Raw genomic sequence first — 21,148 nt, forward strand, 5'->3', positions numbered from 1 at the left:
CTGTCCTCATAATCCATTCCTTAAACAGAAGCCATCTTCTCCAGATACTTGATACTTCAGAGAAGTACTTCTCTTCTGAACGGACCCCAAAACTGAGTGGAAAACTCACAGGGTCTTAGTGTGGATCGGGTGCCGCCCCGCCCCCAACTCAGGGTGTGAACAGTTGGCCCTGGCCCTGGCCACACACCGGACCCACCCGCCTCCACCTGGGGGCGGGGCAGAGTCAGAGGAAAGATAGAGAATGTCTGGTCTTAAAGGAAACACTCAGATGTTTGTGATGGAACTAAGTTGTCATGGGAAATAACTTTCTTGGAGACTACAAATGCCACAAGACAAAAACCCCACAACAAAAAGCTGGATAAGATGACAAGTGGAATCCAAAATGAGTCTGGAGGTACAGGTGACCAAGCTGTGTTACCAATGGCGGAGGGAGGAGTTGAAAGCAGCTCCCTGGTTTCCATCCTGCAGGAGGGAGAGAAGGGGAGTTTGCTTCTGGAGGTGCAGCCCCCAAGACACCCCCAGCATATCCAGTGTGAGATGTTTAGTAGCAACAGATATACAGAAAACATCCATCAAACATTTCCTGACTATGCAAACACAGGCAGCCTTTTAAAATATAATAGGAAAAACAGAACTTTTTAATGACTTTTTAATAAGGAGCACAAATAGGCTTAACAGAAATTATCTCAAACACCAATCTAGCACTTTCTGCAAGCCAAGCACTGGTTCTAAGGACTTTATAAGTATTAACTCATTTAATCCCCAAAACAATGACCCCAGGAGGTAAATAGATATTTACCCATGATTCAAGGAGCACACCATTATCATGGGGAAATAAACAATATTAGTCCCAAAGAAAGATGTTTAAAATAAATTCAGTGTCCCTCCACTGTTGCTTCAAAATTGATATTAATGATAGATAAAAATTAATATCATACTTAAAAGATTACCCAAAATGAGCTCCACTGAGGTTTTAAACATTCAATAGAGCCAAGAGAAACAGCACTGAGATTTCAAGTGGAAGGTGCCAATTAAAAAAGTGACTCAAATTCCTTGAAATGTAAACACCTTATATTTTCACTATGAAAACCCATAAACCTGACACCTTGGATAGTTAAAAAGTGTGTTGATCAGGACTGCCCTCCTCTCACCCCAGATTAGTGCATCCTGAAAGATCAGGCTGTTGTAGCATTGAGCCAACAGAGGGACTTAAGAAGAAACCACAATGACCCCAAACCTCTTTAATTTACAGAGCACCAGAGTCCACTGGGCCTAACGCAACAGGTTGCTTTGCCAAAAACAACCTATAGAATTTTTTCCTGATGAGAGAATTTAAATTGCTTGCTAATTATTTTTCCTCCTCCAGTGATCCGTCTTGGAATCTCGTAGCCTGGGCATACTTCGCTGGCCGCGTAAGAAGAGTCAAATCAGGGCATGGCCAGGGCTGGGTGCACGGTGCCCTGGCCTCTGCACGGGACATCCTTAGTGAGCTCCTGGGGTTGGGGGTGCAGCAAATGTAAAACCCAATGCTGCAAATAAGTAAGTTATAACAAACATCACGCACGCGCACACACACACACACACACACACACACACACACACGCACGCGACTGTAAATCAGCTGGTTTCCATCTTAAAAAGCAAAAATCTCCTCTTACTGGAAAAAATATCTGTCCCCACTGATTGGGAAGTCAAGAAAGAAGACCATGCCTCCCTCCCCTCAGGCTCCCATGTTACTGGAGCAAAGATCAGGCTTCCCTCCCGTTCCATCTGTGGATTTTAACACCTTGGGAAACTCAGTGTTTTTCAAAAGAAAAGGAGTACTGTGCTTTTTCTTCAAAGCATCTGCTATTTATACACCTGTCAATAAGCACATGAAATGATGCTCAACATCACTAATCATTAGAGAAATGTCAATCAAAACTACAATAAGATACCACCTCACACCAATTAGGATAGCCACTACTAAAACAAAACAAAACAAAACAAAACAAAAACAGAAAAAAATAACAAGTTTTGTCAAAGATGCAGAGAAATTGGAACCACATTCCTACTACTGGCGGGATGTAAAATGGTGCAGCTGCTATTGGAAACAGTATGGAAGTTCCTCAAGTAGAACTATCATATGATCCAGCAATCCTACTTCTGGGTACATATCCCAAAAAATCGAAAGCAGGATCTTAAAGAGATACTGCACACCCACGTTCACTGACCATTATTCACAACAGCCAAAAGGTGGTAGCAATCCAAGTGTCCATCGGCACATGAGTGGATAAGTAAGAGGTGGTATGTGCTATATACATATAATGGAATATTATTCAGCCTTAAAAAGGAAGGAGATCCCATCATATGCCACAACATGAATGAACCTTGAAGACGTTACGCTAAGTGAAACAAGTCAGTTCCAAACAGACAAATACTGTGTGGTTCCACTGACCACACAGCAGCAACCCGAGCCATCACATTCAGAGACAGAAGGCAGAGTGGCGGCTGCCGGGGCAGCAAGTGGAGGGGAAATAGGGAATCGTCATATAATGGGGACAGAGTTTAAGTTTTGCAAGATGAGCAAGTTCTATAGATTGTTTGCACAGCAATGTGAATGTATTTAACTGAATGATATACTTAAAATGGTTACGACAGTATATTTTATGTTATGTGTATTTTATCACAAATAGACTTTTTTAATCAACACTTTTTTAAGAAATAATTTTGAATACAGAGAGACATTATATTCAAAGAACACTGGGTTTTTATTAAACACATAAAATATGCAATACTTTTAATAATATGGAACAATGGAAACAATGTAAAATGGAACAATACAAAAATGCTTAAGAACACTATTTTTCCTTCACTAGACTTCCAAAACAAACACCCGGGACAAAGGAAGTGACAGGCCCTTGCTAGGCCCATGTCTGTCTGCACGCTATCCTACCACCTGCTGCTTTTAAAAAGGTACAAAACACAGTGTTCTACATAAAGGCTCTTTTTGGAAACACAAGACGCCAGAACAAAGTATAGTCGTGTGTCAATTAACAATGGGGACACATTCTGAGAAATGCATTGCTAGGCCATTTTGTTATCGTGCGAACGTCATGGAGTCAACTCACACCAACCTAGATGGCACAGGCCACCGCACACCTAGGCTACACCATTGCTCCTACGCCACAAATCTGTACAGCATGCTACTGTATGAATACTGCAGGCAGCTGTAACACAATGACAGATATCTGTGCACCTAAATATATCTAAACATAAAAAAGGTAAAGACACAGTATAAAAGATTAAAAATGGCACATTTGTATAGGACATTTAGCATGGATGGAGTTGCAGGACTGGAAGTTGCTCCGGGTGACTCGGTGAGTGGTGAGTGAATGTGAACGTCGCGTTCCGGCAGGAGGCACATGATGTCACTGTCCCTTTACTGAGGGTGCTCACTTTTGGCTCTGGGTTCAGGTGGTGTCTGCCAGCTCTCTCCACTAGGACATTACTGTGCACTGCCGTAGACTTTTAACAACATTATACACTTAGGCTACACTAAATTTATATTAAAAAATAGGCCGGCGCGGTGGCTCACGCCTGTAATCCTAACACTCTGGGAGGCCGAGGCAGGAGGATCGCTTGAGGTCAGGAGTTCAACACCAGCCTGAGCAAGAGTGAGACCCCATCTCTACTATAAATTGAAAGAAATTAGCCAAACAACTAAAAATAGAAAAATTAAAAGATTAGCCGGGCATGGTGGCGCATGCCTGTAGTCCCAGCTACTCAGGAGGCTGAGGCAGGAGGATCGCTTGAGCCCAGGAGTTTGAGGTTGCTGTGAGCTAGGCTGACGCCACGGCACTCTAGCCAAGGCAACAGAGCGAGACTCTGTCTCAAAAAAAAAAAATAATAATAATAATAATAATTGCACTACAACATTAAAACACTGGGTGACAGGAATTTTTCAGCTCCATTATAATCTTACAGGACCACTGTCATCCATGCTGTCTGATGTTGACCAAAACGTCACTCTGCGGCACGTGACTGTAAAATAAGCTTAAAAATAAGCTTCAATAAATAATTCAATAAATAAATAAGGGAGAAGGGACAGAAGGATTCAATTACTAAATGTAGAAGGGATGGTGGAACACAAGCCACCTTAGACAAAAGCCACAGTCATTGTTGCAAGCAAGAACCACAGAAGGATGCTAAAGTTAGGGGATAGAAGCATGATGAGAAACTCACATAGTCTCAAAGTGTCTTTCCAAAAGATACATACTAATTAAGACAGGAAAACCAGCAGCTTTACAGTGGGGAGAGCTGGCAGACACCACCTTAACCCAGAGATGAAAGTGAACACGCTCAGTAAAGGGACAGGGACATCATGTGCCTCCTGCCGCAACATAGCACTACCTCTGTGTCTTCCTGCCCAACGTTTACGCAAAGGAAAACAGACAAACCCCACTTCAGGCACAGTCTACAAAATCTAACGGCAGTACTCTTCAAAAGTGTCATGGTCAAGAAAAACAAGGCAATACTGAGGAACTGTCACAGAAGGGAATGAATAGGCAACGTGTGAACTAAATGCAACCTGGGATCCCAGATTGGATCCCACACCCTAAAAACAGACATCGGTGAGAAAACTGGTAAGATTCAAACAAGGTCTGTGGTTTACTAACATAATAGTATCACACCAATGTTAACTTTCTAGTTTTGATAAATGTATCACCTGATTTAAGATATTAACATTAGGGAAGCTGAATAAAGCATTATGGAACGGTATTATTTTTGCAACCTTTCTGTACACCTAGAATTATTTCATATTTGATAGAACAGTAGGGAAATTATAATTTATTGTATACTTCAAGATAGCTAGAAGAGAGAATTGTAACGTTTCCAACACAAAGAAAAGATAAATGTCTGAGGTGATGGATATCGTAATTACCCTGATTTGATTATTCCATGTTGCATATACATGTATCAAAACATCACATGTACCCCAAAAATATGTACAACTACTATATATCAATAAATGACATACAACAAATAAATTAAAAATAAAATTATTTAAAAATAAAAAGAATGTTTGTGTGTGTGTATTCTTCTGCCAAACTGTACTTTCTTCTGAAATCAAAGCAAAAATCTTTGTATTTGAGAGAATGTGAAGGTTAAGTTTTTCTGGAAAAAAAAAATTATTAAATCTAACAAACATGTACTAGGTGAATATTTAGGATATTTCTGGTTTATCAGTTATAACTATTCTTTCAGTAATTTTTAAATGTAATAGTTCTTTAATATTCTATTTCTCATGTTGTATTAGAGGTTAATAGAATAATTTGATCTTTAGCCAATACTGAGATCATAAAAATTGACAGGAATAAATATGGAACAGGCCAGCAAAAAGTATAAAATAGTACACTCTTTAAAAAAAAAATCAGCAATATGTATTAAAATTCAAAATGACTACAAAATCTACCGTACAGCAATATCTGATACAAAGCCTTCAAATGCGCGAGTAACAAGGATTCACAGTTGATAGAAGCTGAGCATTTTTTATAGTTTGGAATGCACTGCATTTTTGGCTGTTTTAAAACTCAGTCTCTTTTTTCTCTTTGGTCCAAAGAAGAAACAAAATGGTTCCAGCTTTGCTAATCAATGAAAACAGCACAGAATTCTGTGTTGCACCAGCGGAGGTAAGGACGTCTCCATCACCTTCTGGAAACTCAGTGGCTAAAGCTGCCCGAGGAGAAGACAGAATTCCCAAGAGCTGCCCCTGGGTCCACTGGTGTTAAAGATTTGACCAACTGAGGGAAAGGCACTTCCCTAGTTGGCACGGGAAGGCAAGGATTAAAACGGCCCAGGGAAGTGTGGATACTGTGAGGACCAGGGATTCAACTCACAAGGACTTTTAGGAGGCAAATGCAGTACCCGCCACTTCCTTGCCCTATAGAAAATTCCCCCCAAGGGCACGAGCTCTGTTTGCCAGGGACTATTTCAAACTTCCAGTGGATTTCTTCTCTAAACTATCCCCAAATCCTCCTCCATTCCAGCCACTCTATGCCTTCACCAGTCTTGACAGGTAAAAAATCTAATTTTCAAAGTTTTCACATATGAGGTGCTTACAACAGTCAAAGTGATTGAGGCAGAGAGTAGAATGGTGGTGTCCCAGGGTCTGGGGGAAGGAAGGAATGGGGCATTGTTGTGTAATAAGAACAGAGTTTCAGTTTTGTGAGATGAAAAAGTTCTAGAGATGAATTAGTGGTGCTGGCTGCCTACGAATGTGAATGTGCCTAATGCCACTGAACTGTATGCTCAAAAATGGTTCAGATGGTCAATTCTATGTATATTTAACCACAACTTTTTTAAATGTTTAAAAAAAAAAAAGGAAGTTTTGCAGAATAAAAGTGCAAAGTCTCTCTGGAAAGTTGGAGGTTTACAGCCAGAAACTCTTCTTAACAAATTGAAAAACGCAGGCTGTTGCTTCCCAAAGTTAGCTTGCAGTGTGACCACCATGGCCCAGGTGCTGGCCACCTGTCTGCCTGTTGGGCCATGCTGCGTGTCTGCACACACCTCAGTCACAGCCAGGCCCATGGGAGAAGGGACCATACAGCCACAGAGCTCCGCAGAATTATGCCAACTTCAGTTTACAGGCTAAGAACTCACTTACAAACCAGCCTCATTTCAGCTCATAGGGTTGACTTATAACTTGGTAAATATTATTTTCCCAGCCAAGCATAACATGACAATATCTCAAGTGTATTTGCAGAGAGTTTAAGCCTCCAAGAAACTTCGATTTTTGTTCAGGAAATCAAGAACTAGAATCAGACTAAATTCCCAAGAGATACACTAAAATACGATGTCATCCATTTCCAGCAGTTAGGATGTTTGGGGCTGTAGGTGTGACAGAAAACTCCCAACCATAAGGGTCCTTCACTTAACAAGAGGTTTGCAGAGAGGTGGTCACGATGTCTCCAAGGCCACGGGCTCTATCTTCCCATCCCATCGCGATTAGCAATGAGCTTTTCTCCCTCTTGCTGGTCACCTCTTGGTCCCATACAGCAACTCCAGGGCTCACACCAGCTACCCTGCCCAAGCAGCAAAGGCAGGTCAGTGCCAAAGGCTTTCTCTTCTTTTTCCTGGAAGGGAAGCCCCTCCTTGCCTTACATCTCATCGCCAGGAACTAAGACATGTACTCATGCTTGATCAGTCACTAGCAAAGGACGTGTGATTGCCATGGCGGGTGCAGGTCCACCACAGTCTACCTGGACCCTCTCTGCTGCTGAGCACCTGAACACAAGCACAAAGAAGGCAGACAGCGCAGGCCTCAGGGAAGGCAGGGGAAACACACACAAGGCTTAACCCTTCTGTTCCTTTGTTAGATTCTGGCTTAAAATATCACAAGTCTACTCAGCATCACCACTGAAGAATACACTGGTCACCTTTTATATCCACAGGTAGCTCCATCATCCGTGCCTGAACACTTCCATTCCCCCAATGTAGCATCTGCCATCACGACTGCTGCTGGGGTCAGGACCTGGCCATTCAAACAAAGGGACCATCAGCCTAAGAACACCAGGGGGTGCTCATAGGACCAAGGCACCAGGCTTTGCGCCTCACCCTGCCACCTGGCATTCCTGGGTGCTGAAGTCTCAACACGAGCTCAGCAGCTGAACAGGGTGTCGTCCCCCACGTAACAGAGGAGGACGAACCCCAGGTACAGCAGCCTCCATTCCACACAGGATGGCGAAGGGAACTGAGGACTACGACTACTCTCACGGCCCCCAATAGAGACCTGCACACGTGGCCGCCCAGGAAAGGGCCCCTTGTAGCTGTAATCTCCTTCTCTGGCACCCCTGGGGAGGAGTTCAGGGCATTTCCATTTTCCCTTGGGGGAAGGGGGGATGCAAAGAGCTGGCTGCTAGCTTAGTTCTGGCAGGGTCTAGACTTGAGCCATGGGCAATTCTCAACACTCCTTCTTCACTGTATTACAGCATCTGTTAGCAGAGGCCCTGAGAACCCAAAGTCTACAAAAGAGTTTCAGGGAGCCCAGCAGCTTCTGGGATGTATGTGAAGTCACATCTTGGCTGCAAGTGATTCCACCCAGGAGAGCCACAAGGAGGGAGGGAGGGAGGAGTGATTCTGTGCCCAGGAGCCAGTGCCGTCTTGATCTAGTCATGGAAATTTTTTTTCTCTGCCACTAATCTTTTTGGTACCTTCCATGTTTTTGCTAGAAGTCCAAAACGCTGGAATGGAATTAGAAATTCAAAGTCATGAATAATCATATGTGGATTTCATATCCTGTTAGCTTATTTTGTTCAGGTGAGACTTCCGTGACTTTTATGTTGGTTCATTCTTTAATCCCACCAAGCATTTTGTGTATGCAATTCCCTGCCTGTGAGGCCTCAGCTGCAGCCTGGCCTGCCTCACCCTCCCCCACCTACCCTGAGACCTCCACGTGGCCCTGAGGGAAGCCCTAGGCTCCCCCTCCCTCCCTCCCCTTTGTCCTTGTTTCTCTGCCTCTACCCCAACTGGCAACATCCACCATGCTTCAAATTCAAAGATCCTCCTCAAAATTAGAAAATTCTCAAGTGGAAGGAATTCTAAACACTAGCCAGCCAATTCCATCTGTTTCCATTACGGTGGTTATTTTTTTCCTTATGGTAATTCAGATTTCGAGCAAAGCTTCCAAACAGATGACAATGACTATGTTTGGGACCCTTTTCCATGGGGTCCTGACACTGGGATTTTATGTATGAACATTTTTTTGTAATTAAGAAAAGAAACTTGGCAATACACTCTTTTAGAATGTCAAGTCTTCTTGTATACTAAACCACTGCTTTCTCCCAAGAAACAGGCAAAGGAAGAAAACTGAAGTTGGCCACCAACATGGTAGAAAGCTCCTCTCAAGATCCTTAAAAAAGAACAGGCTTCCTAAATGCTCAAGGCTTTCTCAGATTCAGGAGGAGATGTTCCCTGCCTCCATGTCTATGGCAACAAATGAAACCAGGAGACACTGTGCTGCTTCTTGGTAAGTCTTTAGTCTTACTCCTTCCCAGCGGCTCCAGAGTTAATTCCCCATGTTTATTCACGTGTTGCTTATCTGTTTTCCATCACCAACAGTTGGTCCCAGGTCATTAATTTCCTCTTGCCCACACTACATTCTTCCCATTCCCTTAAACAATTTAAAAGCAGTGCCACAGCCCAGCCATTTTTGGTCTGGCATGGATTTCAAATTCCCTCTTCAAATGGAATCTCTGTACTCTCTCTCATGCTGTCATTTCTCCCCTTCCACTGGGCCCGTTCGTTTCTTAGTTCTAAACTCCTTGGCCAATATCATCTAAAAATCAGTTTAGGAAAAATCATCCCAAACCCAGATATGTGAGGAAGAAGAAATGTGCAGAGAGACAACGGCAAGAAAGAGGCCAGAGCTCGTGGGGAAGTATAATTAACGTCACAGCAAAAAGAATGGAGGATAGAGACGGGGACACTGACGCATTGTGCAGAGGGCAGGGAGAGGCACTGGCGGGCCACACCCCATGCCTTTCAAAGTGTCCTCTGTGCTGAAACAGAGAAGATAGACTAGAAACACCAGGAAGGCTTCCCAGGAGGACCAGGGCAACCAACATCCCTCTCATCAGCCAACCCTTCCTGTTCCCTCCCGACGGTGGGCACAGACCCTGCTCCTGCTGCTGCTGGATGAAGAGACAGACGTGGCCCAGCAAAACCTCTGCAGCATGGCAGAAGCAACCCCAGGACTCCTGTGACACTCAGAAAGGGCCAGGGGTAATTTCAAAGAGTCAGACTTGGGTCTCTTTAAAAACAAAAGAATCTATCAAAGAGGCAGACAATAACAAATGTTGGGGAGGGATGGAGAAATTGGCACCCTCACACTTGTTGGTGGGAAGGTAATGATGCGGCCCCTCTGGAAAATGTTTAGTGGACCCCAAAATGTTAAACATGAAGTTACCATGTGCCTCTGCAAGTCCACTCCTACACATATGCCCAAAGGAACTGAAGGCACATGTCCACACAAAAAACGTGCACACAAATGTTCATAGCAGCACTATGCACAACGGTGGAGATAAACCAAGTGCCTATCAACTGATGAATCGATAAATCAAATGTGGTCTATCCGTACAATGGAATATTTTTCAACAGTAAGAAAAGTGACCAAAGTCCACATCACAGTGATAGGCCATGTTGAGAGCGTGCGTCCTTGACATGACACGATGAGAAGGACACGTCACCTTGCGATCTTCCTCCTGAACACCCCCACCCCCAGGCTAACGAGAGAAACATGCAGCAACCCCTCGCTGAAGGACACTCGATGACACACCCGACCAGCACTCCTCAAAACTGTCTTGGTCACCAAAACAAGTAACGCTGTCGTGGCCGGGAGGAGCGTAAGGAGACAGGAGAACTAAGTGCAATGTGGAGCCCGAGTGGGATCCTGGACAGAAAAAGGACAGTCGGTGAAAACTAAGGAAATGTGAACAAAGGGTGGACTTCAGTTAAAGTAACGTGTCCACACCGGCTCACTCATTTTGAGAAATGTACCACACTGACGCAAGATGCCGCTAATGAGGGGAACACAGTTGGGGTGTGAGAGCCCTCCATGCCATCTTTGCATCGTTTCTGTCAATCTGAAACTGTTACAAAATAAAGAACTTATTTTAATTTAAAAAGTAATAAAGTATTGATATTGATGCAACATGGAGGAACCTTGAAAACCTTATGCTGAATGAAAGAAGCCAGTCATCAAAGGCTGCACACTGTACGATTCTATTTACGTGGAACACCCACAAGAGGGAAATCCACAGAGATCGAAAGCAGACTGGAGGCTGCCAGGGTCCAGGGAAAGGGGGTGACTGTTCACTGGACACAAAGTTTCTTCTGGGGGTGATGAAGATAAAACTGATTATTGTGATGGCTGCAAACTCTATGAATATACTAAAAATCACTGAATTGTACACTTTGAAGTGGTGACTCCTATGGTATGTAAACTATATAAAGCAGTTACTTAAAAAAAGAATCTAACAAAGGGAAAGCTGAATCATACAAAATTGCTTTTATTCAAATATTTTTTAATTAATAGACTTTATTTTTCAGAGCAGTTTTAGTTTTACAGAAAAACTGATCAGAAAGTACAGCATTCCCCTCTCTCTACCTGGTCCAGCCCCAGTTTCCCCTGTGGACTTCCTGCATATGTGTGGTACATTTGTTACTTTGATGAGCCAATGTCGATTTATTACTGTTAAGTCCATAGTTTACATTAGGGTTGACTCTTTCTTTGGATTCTGACAAGCGTATGATGACATACGCTTACACCGTTACACAGTCATGCTCCACACAACGACTTTCTGGTCAAGGACAGACCAGAAAGTGGTGGTCCTATAGGATTATAATACTGCATTTTTACTGTGCCTTTTCTATTTTTAAGCACACAAACACTTCCCATCGTGTCACAACTGCCTGCAGGATGCAGTGCGGTCACATGCTGCATAGGTGTGCAGCCTGGGAGCACAGGCATCCCACAGAGCCTGGGTGTGGAGTAGGCCGTACCATCCAGGTTTGTGCAAGCACACTCTGTGGTGTTTGCGTAAAGATGAAATCACCTAATGACACATTTCTCAGAACACATCCCTGTCATTAAGCGGCGCATAACTGTAGTGTCGTGCAAAGTACAGGTGCTCCTGCACTTACCATGGGGGCATTTCCTGATGTGTCCTGATAAACCCACAGTAAAGCCTAACCATCCTAAGTCAGAGATCTGTGGTTCCCCTGCCCTAAAAATCCCCTGTGCTCTGCCTATTCACCCCTCCCTCCCCCAGGACCCCTGAGAACCACTGATCTTTTTATTGCCTCTAGAGTTTTACTTTTTTCAGGATGTCATATGGTTGGAATCATACAGTGTAGACTTTGCAGACTGCCTTCCTTCTCTTAACATTCAACCATCTTTGACCTACAAAAGCAGCAATTTCATACTGTTCATTCTATTTAATAGAATTATTTTCCTTCAGGTATATACAAAATAAAACATATGTATACTTGTATGTGTATACACACACACACACACATACACGCACACACACACAAACTGCTTATGTGGCGAGAACACGGAGCAGTTTGGTTGGGATATGCACCAAGAAGGGTGACCACAGTCCTGTTTGCAGGAAGCTTCAGGACCAGGAGGGCAACAGAGCCTTGGGAAGGCAGGAGTGCATGAGTGCAGGGGACATAGGCCCTGAGAGGGGTCCTGCCATCCTCAGCCCTGGGGGACCCCAGAGGAAAAACAGCCCTGACAAGGGGCTTGGGAACAAAGACACAGATGAGTGGAGTGGGCCAGCAAATGTGGGGGGTCTTCTGCAGGCTGAGGACAGTGAGGTTCATCAGCCAAAGCCAGCGAGCGGGGCTGGCGCAGAACTGCTAGGGGAATGAGGTGCATGGGTGCACACCGGGGCTGGGGTGCTCAGGAGAGCAGGGGACAGATGACAAGAAGGCAGAAGGCCAGCAGAGGCACCTCTACCTCCACCTGAGCTCACCCAAAAACAGCCAGACACAGCATAAAGCTGGCTGGTGAGGCAGCTTTGTAACTAGAAAGTTCATTCCTGTATCAAACTGAAATCTGTGTCCCAGTAACCTACACTCAATGATCTTAACTGCTCCGCTTAGAAGCCAAGCCGAAGAGTGCAGAGCCAGGGGTCAGGTTCTCCCACTCGACGAACACGCAAAGATCTGAGGGTCCCCAACTCCAGGCTCCTCATAAAGCCCCTTTAACTGTTCTTAGCACATGTGGTTCCCTGACCCCAAACACTTTTGGATGGTTTAAAATAAGGTAGAGGAAAATCTTATGCTAGCTTTCAGGAGAAGGGTTTTTAAGACAAATGTTTTGACAGTAGGAAAATTAGGTTCAAACATATGAAATTACCATTTTTGTAGGTTGAAGATGGCCAAAGAGTGGCAAACGCATGTGGTACAACCTATTATCTTGTCAAAATAGACACAAGTGAGGAAAATGCTCTGCAATTCTAAAGTAATGATGATTGTACAATTCTGTGAATATCCTAAAAACCGGTAAATTGTACATGTACATTCTGAAGGGGTGAATTGTAGGGCTTATGAATTCTATCTCAGTAATTCTGTTGTTAAAATAAAAGGGACATGAAGAGCCTACAAACGTCCTGTCCATGCAACTGGTGGTCAGATCTAAAAGGCTGGTTTATATGTGGCAAAAACTCCTTTCATCACGGATAACTGAATTTGGAAAAAATGAAACAAGGCAAAATTCAGCAGTAACCCTCCTCTGGCCCCATCAGGCCCACAGACTGAGGTTCTCCGTGCCAGGGACCCCCAGCACCCACCCGGGTGATCGCTCTCAGCCGGCACCCTGCTGACCTCTCCCTCAGCACAGCCAGGCTGCCAGGACGTTACTCACAGCGGGCTCTAAGGTGTGGAGTCCAGCTTACCAGGGACATCAGAAACCTTTAAGGACAAATACTATGTCATGGAAAGTACTTTTCCATATGGCCAAGACATTAATATATGGCTCTGAAATGGGCACTCAATAAATGTTTGCTGCCACCGACAGTGACTGGGCTCGTCATACATGTCCCCTTACTTTCACACTGCTGAGTCGCAGGCAACCAGAATTCCTCAGCTCTCATGGCATGCCTTGGGTTCATACAAGACTCTAATTTCTTTGGCTGTTCTTTAAATACGAAATTCTTCAGTATGAATTTATATCAAAGCAAAGGCCAGCTCATATAAAAATAACGGTTCAACAGGACCCACAAACTCCTGGCTGTCTCTGAGCACCGGACCATCTGAATGGACAAGGAAGCACCAGGTCTATAGCCTGCCAACCACCGGTCCTGCACATCCGCCTCACTTTCAGGATTCACTTATTCAAAAATCTCAGAGGATCACTCATGTGTTTAACAGCCTTGTTTAGTTTTTTTTTCTTCTTATCAAACATGTACCTGGGTCCCCACAATTCCTATTTTGCAGTAAGTCTCCTGAGGAACTTGCTCTTCCTGTCAGTCGGCAATATAAAGTCTAACTGCAGCCCACTCTGGCCCTTTGTCCTGCCAGGTGGAGGGTGGGGGAGGAGGGTTTCATCCAGGCTAGCTGATCATTGCAGCTTCTCCTTCCTATGACCTCGCTAGGAAGGTGTCTGTGCCCACCTTGGAGGTGTTGACCATGCACCACCATGGCAGATTCGAGGATGAGAAAGAAGAACCAACAGCCAGCACCAACATTTACTGAGCCCACGTTTTCAGAAACATTTTGAGCAGTGTGGACCGGACTACTCCGAGCAGCCTGGCCCTAGTTCTGCATCTGGGGACCAGGTCCCCTGATCCCCCAGAAGCCAACACATACATCCAGTTCAACTCCCAATATTAAGAGGACATTGTATGAAACAAAATTATTTGTTTTGGAAGGTATTTTTCCTTTCCTTTTGAATAATATAAAAAGTTAGAAAAGAACCAAACCCTCAGTGAATTACATATTCATTAAAGAAAAAACATTATTTGTTTCTTTCATTTTAGGCTCTTGTTTGTACTTAAGAATAAACACTGTGTGTCAGCCTGCCCGCTGAGGACTTTCAGAAAGAGGCAAGAGACAGAGCGGGGCGGGGGGGGGGGGGCTGGCACTTCATTCCTTTCACAGGTACTTACTTCCTGAACACTTGCCACTTTTCAGGTACTTCCAGGTACTTGGGGAACATGTTGACAAAGGAAATGAAGACATTTGCTCTGGGGTGGGAAGCAAACACAAATACACATAACAAACAGGTCAAGTAGGCGGTATGTTTAAAGGTGACAGACAACAGAGGAGGAGAACCCACTAAGGGGCACCAAGAGAGACTTTAAGTGAGCATAATTCAATCAACGCGGCCCCAGACACTGAGGCATGGGTCAAGGGGTGTGTCGCATTGATTTGCATCAAAATGAGAGTTTGAAGTTTTATATACTAAAATATGGAACCAGCTAATATTGAAATCGGCCACATAACACTCATGTTAGCCAAGCCTCAGATACTTGTAATGCAGTAGCTCTGCCAAACAAACTGGACTTCCATCTCAGGCAGGTGGGCACACGGCATCATGGAGTGGATGCTCATCTCCCATCCTTAGCCAAGTGCCAAATGCCGTGTGGTCAGCCCCAGAAGTGGGGACAGGAGAGGCACTGCCACTCCCCACACGGGCTTCCAAGGCTGACTTGGGGTGTCAGCTAGTGCACTCCCTGGTCTGCAGGACAGAGTGAATCAAGAATCCAGCCTCACATCAACAGAAAAGGATGCTTTGGCCTAAAGAGATGGGAAAAGGTCTTTCTTTAATACAAGGAGAAATTAAAATTGGCTTTCAAATAAAAAGTAATTACACTTGCTCCCTGTCTTCATACACACATGCACACACAAACACAAACATACACACACATATGGCAAAAATAAAGCAGAATTGGGATGGGAATGGCTTGCAGAGGCTGGGGCAATCCCAAGCACACACTGGGCAAAAGAGGACACTTTTCGAGACTCTGTGCATAATCGCAGGCCAAGCTCCAAGCCTCTTTGTGTCGCCAAGTTGTTCCCCTGCCAACCTCAAGTCAAAAGTGATATTTGGCCTTTTAAAAGTAAATGAGGCCGGGCGCGGTGGCTCACGCCCGTAATCCTAGCTCTCTGGGAGGCCGAGGCGGGCAGATTGTTTGAACTCAGGAGTTCGAAACCAGCCTGAGCAAGAGCTAGACCCCGTCTCTACTAAAAATAGAAAGAAATTAATTGGACAACTAAAAATATATAGAAAAAATTAGCCGGGCATGGTGGCGCATGCCTGTAGTCCCAGCTACTCGGGAGGCTGAGGCAGGAGGATCGCTTGAGTCCAGAAGTTTGAGGTTGCTGTGAGCTAGGCTGATGCCACGGCGCTCTAGCCCGGGCAACACAGTGAGACTCTGTCTCAAAAAAAATAAATAAATAAAACAATAAAAGTAAATGAAACTCTAACAACAATAATAAAAAGACGAACAACCCAACTAAAGCTGGGCAAAGGATTTGAATAGACATTTCTGCAAAAAAAGATATACAAATAGCTAAAAAACACCTGAAGAGATGCTCAACACCATTAGTTATTAGGGAATTGCAGGGGCATTTGGGACCAGGGTCTTTGGTGCCCCGTGGTGGGTGGTCCCTCCTGCTGCCCAGCCCTTCTTTCCTTCTTTGTCCCCACCCCAACATCAGGCATCTAGCAGTCAGGCTGGGGACCGCCTCGCCATCTCGCCAGTCCCTGCAGCAGAGAGGCAGAGGGAGGGGAGAGCTGGTGGAAGGCGCCCAGGCTTAACCCCTTGTTGCTGAGGGACAGACAGCCTCCTCCTGCCCCGGCCCCTCTACAAGAACGAAAACCAGTGGACCGCGAACTTTTACACTCATCAGAGAAGCACGTACTGTTGAGTCCCACCTCAGAATTCCTGTTTCCACAGGTTCAGGGGCAGGCCCAAGCATGCCTTTCTGACAAGCTCCCAGGCGATGCTGATGCCAAGGTCCAGGGACCACCCCGAGGGAATCATTGTGTAGGGCTCTGCTTTTCCGGAAACACCTAGCATCTGTTCACCTCACAAACATTAACTTACACAGATCTCCAGAATGCTCCTCCCCAACGCACAGCCTTCAGCCCATCCCACTAACTCTAGCCAAGCCCATGAGAACACAGCCCCTTACCCATGAGCTCCGACCTCACCCGGTCCAGGTGAACTCAAGGGTCCACGCCCCCAACAATGCTCTGGGCCACCAGTCTGTGCACGCACGTGCGTGCACATGTCTGCATGCATGTGAGCATGCATTCTGCTTTTGGTGCCTAAACTTACGACTCGTCTCTGTATAAGCCCCAATTCCCAATTTCCTCTCCAGAATTATTTGGCGACCCAAAATGTACTCAAACACCCAAGTTTCTTGGACGGCAGAAAACTTACAGACAGGTAATCCACAGGAACTCAGATACAGAGTAACCGAAATCCTATGGTAGGAGTGTTTGTCAGAGAGATGAAAGCTCACTCGTACCATTCACTAGACAGAACTTGGGGGGCTGATTGCGAGGTGCAGCACCACTCTGGATTCATCAAAGGCCTAGGCAGAGAAGCTGCCGACAGGGCCTCAGAGACAGGGTTTTTCTCTTGGTGAGGAAGGAGTAACTTGGCCTCCATGCACGGTGCCTGATTTCTCCTGCATGGGACTTGCATACACACACTTAAGAGGACATCCTATATCTTCCGACAGGATTCACACCAGATAAATATGGGATGAATTTTCAAACTTCAGTCACTGTTGCCAGATATAGAAATCCATCTACCTTTTGTACAAGACCAAGAGTATTACATCGGGATGAACCCTGAGGACATTATGCTCAGTGAAGCAGGCCACTCACAAATGGACAAATCCTGTATGATTCCACTCCTATGAGGTCACTAGAGTAGTCACATCCACAGAGACAGAAAGTAGAAGGGGCACTGCCAGGGGCTGGGGGAGGAGAATGGGAAATTGTTGTTTAATGGGGACAGAGTTTCGGTTTTGCAAGATGAAAAGCATCTGGAGATGGAGGGCAGTGATCTCCGCACAACAACGTGAGTGCTCTTAATACCAGTGAACTGTACACTGAAAAATACTTAAGACGATACATTTGTTATGTGCATTTCATCGAAATTTTGAAAAGTAAAAAATAACACATTTTTTGTAAAAATGTTGTATCATTGAATCTGGCGAAATGGTGCTCTCCTGCTCCGATTCACAGGCCAAATTCAGCCCAACAGAGCAAAGGGATCTTTTTTGGACCATAAATCTTTCGTTAAGAAGCAAACTGTGGCCTGGACATAGCTCAGTCAGAGGCCACACTCTCTGGGCCAGACACTCACGACTTCCCCGGAAACCGGATCTTAAAGTCACTTGGTGGTCACTGCCCTCAATGGCTTCTGAACACTCATCCAAATCTCAAAACCACCATGCACTTAAGTGCGACTTGGCAGCCTGCCCACCGAAAAATCCTCACCCACCCACCCAGCTGCACGGAGCACTGTCCCCCCACACAACCCCAGCGCAGCAGAGGGGACCTCGGAGGGAGGGCCAAGGTGAAGAGCCACCTCCGTGATTTCTCAGATTCTGTAATTGTCTATTCGGCACCCATTCATGACAGTGCCAATTATATTAACTGCATTTTCTGAATTTTCTGTGTTCTCGGTGCTTCAGCATTTCCTGCCCCACTAACTAGGGAGACACTGCCCCTCCCAGGCCTAGCAAATCTTAGAGACACAGCAAAGGGCATCAGCGAGCTCGCCTTTCTTATGCAAACCAGCCAACCCCTTCCAGCCACCTCAGCATCACTCTCTCCAGCACGGGGCCAATATGCCCCTGCCCTCCACCACCCCAGGGCCAGGCACCCAGACCAGGCACCTAGGGATAGCCCTCAGGGCCCAGGGCCTGGCAGAATGAGTCAACCCAGCCCATCCTGACTGCTTCCCCTCCCCGCCTGTCTTTCCTGCAAAAACCCCACAAAGGCGCCGGCTTTCCCTCACTCCTGCTCTGCCTTCTGAACAAGGCTGTTAATGCCCCTCTCTGACTCAGTTTCCTCATAACAGCACCTCCCCTCACAGACTGTCCCAAAGATTAAATGGTAATTTAGACCCTGCCACGAATCAAGTGCTGAGGAATGACTCTGACTCCCAGAGGCAACTGGACAGCCAGCCTGCAGTGGTAAGTGGACGCCCCCCTGTTCAGCGGAGGCCTCAATCCCACAGGCTCCTCAGTGGGAGGGACTTTGCTAGTCTTCATCACTAGTTTAGTAAATATTGAAGACTGAATATCAAAAAGCCATCAGCATGTTGATTATCCTATTTATTCTGCTATAGATTCTGATTTTGATTTTTTTTTTTTTTTTTTGAGACAGAGTCTCACTCTGTTGCCCTGGCTAGAGTGAGTGCTGTGGCGTCAGCCTAGCCCACAGCAACCTCAAACTCCTGGGCTCAAGCCATCCTCCTGCCTCGGCCTCTCGAGTAGCTGGGACTACAGGCATGCGCCACCATGCCAGGCTAATTTTTTCTATATATTTTTAGTTGTCCGATGAATTTCTTTCTATTTTTAGTAGAGACGAGGTCTCGCTCTTGCTCAGGCTGGTTTCGAACTCCGGAGCTCAAACAATCCGCCCACCTTGGCCTCCCAGGGTGCTAGGATTACAGGCGTGAGCCACCGCACCCGGCCTGTTCTGTTATAGATTCTGAATAGAAAGACTGCCAAGAAAACCAGTCACTCGTCGTATCACTGCTCTTTTCTGCAGATGGCTAATAAGTCCATGATGTCGTGCAAGCAAGCCTGTGCACTGTGGCTCTGAATCCCCGCACGGGAGAGCAGTTATGCTGTTTGTGGCTCTACAGATTGAAAACCAGTAAGCCTCCACACCCATGTTTCCCCTAACACAGTCTCAAAAATGAAAGAACTCCATGATCAAATGTGTTTAGGAAACACTGTGTCAGAAAATCAAAACAGGTTTTTGTAAAACTGCATGCACTAGTTTCCGAATATGCCGCCCTGGAGCCTTTCTTCTAGGAAGGAACTCAAGGGAGGGATGAGCAGGGAAACCCACTTTGGGGAAACACCACTACAGTCATGGAAGGAAATTTTAAAGTACCACACCAGGCCCAGCAGCTCCGAGGCCAGCCAGGCGGTCAGCATGGGTCCCCAGCCTACAAATACCTTGTAGTTACCAAAGGGTAAGACAACCGCATCGTGGTGTGACCAGGGGAGAAAGGGGATGCCATCCCGCAGAACCCACGTTACACATCTTTCTATTCAAAACCTATAGCAGAATAAATACGATAATAGACATGCTGATGGCTTTTCGATACAGAAGCCACACCTACAGAATGAGGGATGTTTACAGACACAAAAGAATTTGCATCAGAATTTGCTTCTAGTCCCCCCAGAAATTCTTTTCAACTCAACTTGTGATCCAAGGACGTTCCGACACCCATCCGGGTGTCTTCCTATCGACGATAGCAGAGCAAAGATGCTTCCCTCTGCCCCTCACGGAAGCACTCCGTTTTCAGGAAAATCTAAGAAAGCCTCAACTCTAAACCACTGAGATGTGTGAAACAAATCAAAGGTGGGCACCGAAAGCCACAACTCACGTCCACAAATCTCAGGGAGACGGCGGTCTGCTCCACTACCTGCAGGGGCCTCCCGGGTGCCGTGGCCAGGGATGTGCCAGGTCCTGAGCACCATGGAGCTTCCCAGGGACCTGACTCCCACGGCACGGAACACCAGGGAGCAAAGATGGAGGAAAAGCCAAGAAAACGTCCTGCCTTTGTTTAAATCCCCAGATCTGTGCCCTGCAGCAGTGGTTGCTCAGCCTCCACAGCACACTAGTCTTAACTGGGAGCTTTAAAAGAAATCTGGGTGCCCGAACCACACCCAGCCAATTTAACCAGATGGCAAGCAGGGAGGAGGCAGACCCAGATACCACCTTTTTAAAAGCGCCCCAGAAAATCAGAGATTCTCAAGTTTACCTATACATTAGAGTCGCCGGGAAGCTTTCATACATAACCTGGGGTCCACACCAGACCAACGTAATGCTGCACGAGTGAGTCTGTCATGCAGGCGAGGCCCAAAACCAGTCAGAGGAAGCCCAGGAGAAAGGGCACAGCTGCGGCTGAGACAGCTGAGATGCAGGGCAGCCGCACCCCGTGCTCCTGAGGGAGAGAATGCAGCAAGCAGAAACACAGTCCAAAGGTTTAACAGATGAAAATGAAACTAAGATAAAGCAAGAGTTAATTTGCAGGCTGAAGACTCAATTCTCCTGAAAAATGGATTAGGATTAGTCATTTTCAGGGCATAAACTGGCAAAAGTTCCAAATTTCATGAATTCATAATGTTTTCCTGGTACATCTCTGCACTTCTTTTTTATTTTTTTACCTACTAGTCAGATATTTTACACAAAAGTCAAAGAAAACAAACAATGGGAGAGAAAAAGAAGCACTAAAAATAGAAAATATAGCCCCTTAAATGTGACAGAATTAAGGCCAAATATGTTATCTCAATAAATATAACTGAGGAAAAACTAAGATCTGGAAGAAAAAAAACAATGAGATCAAAACCCAAATAAAGCTGTTTGTTGTATTTAAAATCTGTGTGAATC

Source organism: Propithecus coquereli, unplaced genomic scaffold (genome assembly GCF_000956105.1).
Source record: "Propithecus coquereli isolate 6110/MARCELLA unplaced genomic scaffold, Pcoq_1.0 Scaffold423, whole genome shotgun sequence".
NCBI lineage: Eukaryota > Metazoa > Chordata > Mammalia > Primates > Indriidae > Propithecus > Propithecus coquereli.